The sequence below is a fragment of the Heterodontus francisci genome, unplaced genomic scaffold (assembly GCF_036365525.1).
Source record: "Heterodontus francisci isolate sHetFra1 unplaced genomic scaffold, sHetFra1.hap1 HAP1_SCAFFOLD_85, whole genome shotgun sequence".
NCBI lineage: Eukaryota > Metazoa > Chordata > Chondrichthyes > Heterodontiformes > Heterodontidae > Heterodontus > Heterodontus francisci.
The window spans coordinates 5,236,453-5,244,055 of record NW_027142342.1 but is presented as its reverse complement, the minus strand read 5'-3'; the positions used below and the strand labels follow the sequence as shown (position 1 = coordinate 5,244,055).

Here is a 7,603-nt window from a genome sequence, read left to right as displayed (position 1 = left end):
AATTGACTCTGCTATTTCCTCCTTCCCTTCCCTCAACAACTCTCAGTTAACCCATCCAAATCGGCTAAATGTCCTACTTCATTGTGGTACAAAAATATTTGATTGAAAGGGGTTAACTGAACCTTGTTTGTTCAATGACTGTAATTAATGTCAGTCTCCATAGACCCTAATTGTAGCATTGGAGGGTTTTGTTATTCTATTAATAAGGGATTGCTTTCAGTGTGTTATTCCATTGTGTCAGTGGGAGCATCATCCCCGGCAATAACAGAGATCAGCAGTTGCAGAGAAACTGAGAGAATAGATCAGAATCTGAGAGCAACAGATTGGAATGTTACAACAATGGGTCAGAATCTGAGAACGATAGATTGGAATGTTACAACAATGGATCAGAATCTGAGAACAATAGATTGGAATGTTGCAACAATGGAAAGGAGTTTATCCTCTTGTTTTTTCCATCTTACTGCAGAATATTATTGGGTAACATTAGACCATCGGATCTATTGGGCACTGATGATGATTCAGTATATTTACTATCCGATTCTCGCTATTGTTGGTGTCCTTGGTAAGTCTCTCACTCTCTATCTAGCTATTAATTAATTAATTAATTAATCGAGCTATCCATCATGACTAATTACATGACCGACTAACACCTTTTTTAATTCATTCATGGGATGTGTGCGTCGCTGGCCAGGGCAGATTTTATTGCTCATTCCTAATTGCCCTTGGTAAAGCCTTGTTGATCCGCTGCAGTCCATGTGAGGTACGTAGTCCCACAGTGGTGATGGTAAGGGAGCACCAGGATTTTCACCCAGCGACTGTGAAGCAATGGCGATATAGTTCCAAGTCAGGCTGGTGTGTGACTTGGATGGGAACTTACTGGTGGTGTTGTTCACATGCATTTGCTGCCCTTGTCCTTCTAGGTGGTAGGGGTCGCGGATTTGGAACGTGCTCTCAAAGGATCGTTGGTGCGTTGCTACAGTTCATCTTGCAGATGGTACACACTGCTGTCACTGTTTGTCAGTGGTGGAGTGAGTGAATGTTTGTGGAAGGGGTGCCAGTCAAGCGGGCTGCTTTGTCCTGGATGGTGTCGAGCTTCTTGAGTGTTGTTGGAGCTGCACCCATCCAGGCAAGTGAAGAGAATTCCATCACACTCCTGACTTGTGCCTTGTAGATGTTGGCGGGCTGTGGGGAGTCAGGAGGTGAGTTACTCGCCACAGGATTCCTAGCCTCTGACCTGCTCTTGCAGCCACGCTATATATATATATGGCTACTCCAGTTCAGTTTCGGGTCAAGGGTAACCACTAGGATGTTGATAGTGGGGGATTCAGCGATGGTAATGCCATTCAATATCAAGGGGAGATAGTTAGATTCTCTCTTGTTGGAGATGGTCATTAACCTGCACTTGTGTGGCACGAATGTTATTTGCCACTTATCAGCCCCAGCCAGGATATTGTCCAGGTCTTGCTGCATTTCCAGAAGGACTGCTTCAGTATTTGAGGAGTTGTGAATGGTGCTGAACATTGTGCAATAATCAGTGAAGATCCCCCCTCCTGGCCTTATGATTGAAGGAAGGTCATTGATGAAGCAGCTGAAGATGCTTGGGCCTGGGACACTACCCTGAGGAACTCCTGCAGTGCTGTCCGAGAGCTCAGATGATTGACCTGCAACAACCACAACCATCTTCCTTTGCGATAGGTTTGTCTCCAACCAGCGGAGAATTTCCCCCCTGATTCCATTGATTCCAGTTTTGCTTGGGCTCCTTGATGCCGTACTCGGTCAAATGATGCCTTGATGTCAAGGGCAATCACTCTCACCTCATCTCTTGAGATCAGCTCTTTTGTCCATGTTTGAACGAAGGCTGTGGTGTGGTCAGGTGCTGAGTGTCCCTGGCAGAGACCAGACTGAGTGTCACTGAGCAGGTTATTGCTAAGCAAGTGCTGCTTGATGGCATTGTCGATGATACCTTCCATCACTTTACTGTGATTGAGAGTAGACTGATGGGGTGGTAGTCAGCCCTATTGGACTTGTTCTGCTTTTTGCGTACATGACATGCATAGGCAATTTTCCACATTGTCGGGAAGATGCCAATGTGGTCGCTGTACTGGAAAGGCTTGGCTACGGGCGCGGTAAGTTCTGAAGCACAGGGCTTCAGTACTATTGCTGGAATACTGTCAGGGCCCACAGTTTGTGCAGTATCCTGTGTCTTGTGTTTTTATTGATATTAAGAAGAGTGAATCGAATTCGCTGAAGTTTGACATCGGTGATAATGGAGACTGAAGGAGGAGGCCGAGATAATTATCAACTTAGAAATTCTGGTTGAATATTTCTGAAAATGCTTCTGCCTTATCTTTCGCACTGATGTGCTGGGCTCCCCCATCATTGAGGATGGGAATATATGTGGAGCCACCTCCTCCAGTTAGTTGTTTAATTGTCCACCACCTTCATGGCTGGATGTGGCAGGACTGCAGAGTTTAGTTCTGATCCGTTGGCTATGGGATCACATAGCTCTGTCTCTCGCATGCTGCTTATGCAGTTTGGCACTCAGATAGTCCTCGGTTGTAGCTTCACCTGGTTGACACATCATTTTGAGGTAAGCCTGGTGCTGCTCCTGGTATGCCCGCCTGCACTCTTCATTGAACCAGGGTTAGTCTCCAGGCTTGATGGTAATAGTAGAGTGGGTGATATGCAGGGCCATGACGTTACACATTGTGTTTGAGTACGATTCTGCTGCTGCTGATGGACCACAGCGCCTCATGGATGCCCAGTTTTGCATTGCTAGATCTGTTCGAAATCCATCCCATCTAGCACGGTGATAGTGCCACACAACACGATGGACGGTATCCTCAATGTGAAGGCGGGACTTCGTCTCCACAAGGACTGTGCGGTGGTCACTCCTAACAATACTGTCATGGATATATGCATCTGCAGCAGGCGGATTGTTGAGAGCAAGGTCAAGTATGCGTTGCCCTCTTGTTGGTTCCCTCATGACCTGCTGCAGACCCAGTCTAGCAGCTTTGTCCTTTAGGACTCAGCCAGCTCGGTCAGTAGTGGTGCTACCGAGCCACTCTTGGTGATGGGCATTGAGGTCCCCCACCCAGGGTACATTCTGTGCCCTTGCCACCATCAGTGCTTCCTCCAAGTGGTGTTCAACATGGAGGGGCACAGACTCATCAGCTGAGGGTGGGCCGTAGGTGGTAATCAGTAGGAGGATTCCTTGTCTATGTTTGGCCTGATGCCTTGAGACTTCATGGGGTCAGGAGTCAATGTTGAGGGCACCCAGGGCAACTCCCTCCCTCCTGTATACCACTGTTCCACCACCTCTGCTGGGTCTGTCCTGCCGGCGGGACAGGACATACCCAGGGAGAGTGATTGCAGTGTCTGGGACATTGTCAGCAAGGTATGATTTCGTGAGTATGACTACGTCAGGCTGTTGCTTGACTTGTCTGTGGGACAGCTCTCCCACTTTGGCACAAGCCCACAGATGTTACTAAGGAGGACTTTGCAGGGTCGTCAGGGGTGGGTTTGCCATTGTCGTTTCTGGTGCCTAGGTCGATGCCGTGTGGTTGCTCGGTTTCATTCTTTTTGTTGACTTCGTAGCAGTTAGGTACAACTGAGTGGCTTGCTAGGCCATTTCAGAGGGCATGAAATAGTCAACCACATTGCTGTGGATCTGGAGTCACCTGTCGGCCAGACCAGACAAGGATAGCAGATTTCCTTCTCTAAAGGACATTAGTGAACCAGATAGGTTTTTACAAAAATCGACAATGGTTTCATGGCCAATATTAGACTAGCTTTTTAATTCCAGATTTATTAATTGAATTAAAGTTTCACCTTCGAATTCTTTTAATTTTACCAACATTGACTGGGATTCACTTAATGTTAGAGGTCTAGATGGAGCAGAATTTGTAAGGAGCATCCAGGAGGGTTTTCTAGAGCAGTATGTAGATAGTCCAACTCGGGAAGGGGCCATACTGGACCTGGTGTTGGGAAATGAGCCGGGCCAGGTGGTTGAAGTTTCAGTAGGGGTCTACTTTGGGAATAGTGATCACAATTCCGTAAGTTTTAGAATACTCATGGACAAAGACGAGAGTGGACCTAAAGGAAGAGTGCTAAATTGGGGGAAGGCCAACTATACCAAAATTCGGCAGGAGCTGGGGAATGTAGATTGGGAGCAGCTGTTTGAAGGTAAATCCACTTTTGATATGTGGGAGGCTTTCAAAGAGAGGTTGATTAGCGTGCAGGAGAGACATGTTGCTGTGAAAATGAGGGGTAGAAATGGCAAGATTAGGGAACCATGGATGACTGGTGAAATTGTGAGACTAGCTAAGAGGAAAAAGGAAGCACACATAAGGTCTAGGCGGCTGAAGGAAGACGAAGCTTTGAAAGAATATCGGGAGTATAGGACCAATCTGAAACGAGGAATTAAGAGGGCTAAAAGGGGTCATGAAATATCTTTAGCAAACAGGGTTAAGGAAAATCCCAAAGCCTTTTATTCATATATAAGGAGCAAGAGGGTAACTAGAGAAAGGATTGGCCCACTCAAGGACAAAGGAGGAAAGTTATGCGTGGAGTCAGAGAAAATGGGTGAGATTCTAAACGAGTACTTTGCATCGGTATTCACCGAGGAGAGGGACATGACGGATGTTGAGGTTAGGGACAGATGTTTGAGTACTCTAGGTCAAGTCGGCATAAGGAGGGAGGAATTGTTGGCTATTCTAAAAGGCATTAAGGTGGACAAGTCCCCAGGTCCGGATGGAATCTATCCCAGGTTACTGTGGGTAGCGAGAGAGCAAATAGTTGGGGCCTTAACAGATATCTTTGAAACATCCTTAAATACGGGTGAGGTCCCGGAGGACTGGAGAATTGCTAATGTTGTCCCCTTGCTTAAGAAGGGTAGCAGGGAAAATCCAGGTAATTATAGACCGGTGAGCCTGACGTCAGTGGTAGGGAAGCTGCTGGAGAAGATACCGAGGGATAGGATCTATTCCCATCTGGTAAGAAAATGGGCTTATCAGTGATAGGCAACATGGTTTTGTGCAGGGAAGGTCATGTCTTACCAACTTAATAGAATTCTTTGAGGAAGTGACAAAGTTGATTGATGAGGGAAGGGCTGTAGATGTCATATACATGGACTTCAGTAAGGCGTTTGATAAGGTTCCCCATGGTAGGCTGATGGAGAACGTGAAGGCGCATGGGGTCCAAGGTGTACTAGCTAGATGGATAAAGAACTGGCTGGGCAACAGGAGACAGAGAGTAGAAGTGGAAGGGAGTTTCTCAAAATGGAGACGTGTGACCAGTGGTGTTCCACAGGGATCCGTGCTGGGACCACTGTTGTTTGTGATATACATAAATGATTTGGAGGAAAGTATAGGTGGTCTGATTAGCAATTTTGCAGACGACACTAAGATTGGTGGAGTAGCAGATAGTGAAGGGGACTGTCAGAGAATACAGCAGAATATAGATAGACTGGAGAGTTGGGCGGAGAAATAGCAGATGGAGTTCAATCAGTGCAAATGCGAGGTGATGCATTTTGGAAGATCCAATTTAAGAGTGAACTAGACAGTAAATGGAAAAGTCCTGGGGAAAATTGATGTACAGAGAGATTTGGGTGTTCAGGTCCATTGTTCCCTGAAGGTGGCAACGCAGTTCAATAGAGTGGTCAAGAGGCAAACGGCATGCTTTCCATCATCGGACGGGGTATTGAGTACAAGAGTTGGCAGGTCATGTTACAGTTGTATAGGACTTTGGTTCGGCTACATTTGGAATACTGCGTGCAGTTCTGGTCGCCACATTACCAAAAGGATGTGGATGCTTTGGAGAGGGTGCAGAGGAGGTTCACCAGGATGTTGCCTGGTATGGAGGGCGCGAGCTATGAAGAGAGGTTGAGTAGATTAGGATTATTTTCAATAGAAAGACGGAGGTTGAGGGGGGACCTGATTGAGGTGTACAAAATCATGAGAGGTACAGACAGGGTGGATAGCAAGAAGCTTTTTCCCAGAGTGGGGGATTCAATTACAAGGGGACACGAGTTCAAAGTGAAAGGGGAAATGTTTAGGGGGGATATGCGTGGAAAGTTCTTTACGCAGAGGGTGGTGGGTGCAATGAATGCATTACCAGCGGAGGTGGTAGACGCGGGCACGATAGCGTCTTTTAAGATGTATCTAGACAGATACATGAATGGGCAGGAAGTAAAGAGATACAGACCCTTGGAAAATAGGCGACAGGTTTAGATAGAGGATTTGGATTGGCGTAGGCTTGGAGGGCCGAAGGGCCTGTTCCTGTGCTGTAATTTTCTTTGTTCTTTGTTCTTTGTTCTGCTGTGGTGGGATTCGACCCCCTGTTCCCAGAGCAATACGCTGTGTGTCCCCGTTATTAGTCCGGTAACAATGGCACCGCATCCCACCGTCTCTTCTGTGATATTATCCTCCGTGTGAACCCCATAGCTGTGGTATTAAATTAAAACATTGCATCTGTCTTTATCAAGGACGAAGATGCACCCCAGGAAATGTTGAAAGAGGAGGTAAGTCAGACACTAGACGGGTTTAAAATAGATAATGTGGAAGTAGTAGATAGGCTGTCTGTACTTAAGTGGATAAAGCACCAGGGAGATGCATCCAAGGATACTGAGGGAGGTGAGGGTGGAAGTCCCTGAGGCACTTGCCATAATTTATCATTCTTCCGTAGACTGGGGTGGTAGCAGAGGACTGGAGAATTGGAAACGTGACACTCCAGGTCAAAAAATAGTGTCAAGATAAGCCCAGCAGCTGCAGGCCAGTCAGTTTAACCTCGGTGGTGGGAAAGCGTCTAGAAAAAATAATTTGGCCTAAAATCAATCGTCACATAGACAAATGTACGCTAATTATGGAACGGCAGCATGATTCCATTAAGGCAAAAGCATGTTTAACTAAGTTTCTGGAGTTTTTATAAGAAGGTTACAGAGCGGGTTGATGAGGGTGATGCTGTTGATGAGGCGTACATGGACCTCCAGAAGGCATTTGATACAGTGCCACACGCAACACTGATACAAAATTAGCTTAGTGACAGGAAACAGAAAGTAGTGATTAATGGATATTTTCGAGCTGGAGGAAGATTTGTAGTGGAGTTTCCCAGGGATCAGTGTTGGGATCCTTGCTTTTCCTGGTTTATATTAATGACCTGGACCTTGGTGTGCAGGGCTCAATTTCAAAGTTTGCAGATTATACGAAACTTGGAAGCATTGTCAACTGTGAGCAGGATATTGTAGAACTTCAAAAGGACATAGACAAGTTGGTGGAATGGGCAGAGAGGTGGAAAATAAAGTTCAATGCATAGAAATGTGAAGTGATTCATTTTGGTAGGACTTGTGTAACTTGTGAGATGGACTGAAAACACAAGCATGCTCATTTTTTGTGAAACTGTGTTCTCCCTTGTTTGTGTCATACTGATGTTTTTGATTGGTTTGTTTGTGTTCAACGTTAGCAGTCCGGTTTGGTAGACCACACTCAAAAATGAGTCCATAGCATTCTCTACATGCTGTGGCATATAGGAGCTCATGGACACACCATGCGTCCAAAACAACCACTTCTGCAGGAAGTGTTACCGGCTGCAGAAGCTTGATCTCTGG

At 46.2% G+C, this 7,603-nt stretch overlaps 1 pseudogene; it reads left to right on the top strand.

Annotated features, from left to right (window-relative positions):
* Window positions 1-381: 381 nt before the first annotated feature.
* The window catches only part of LOC137367053 (probable G-protein coupled receptor 139), a 29,222-nt pseudogene continuing 22,000 nt past the window's right edge, over window positions 382-7,603 (top strand).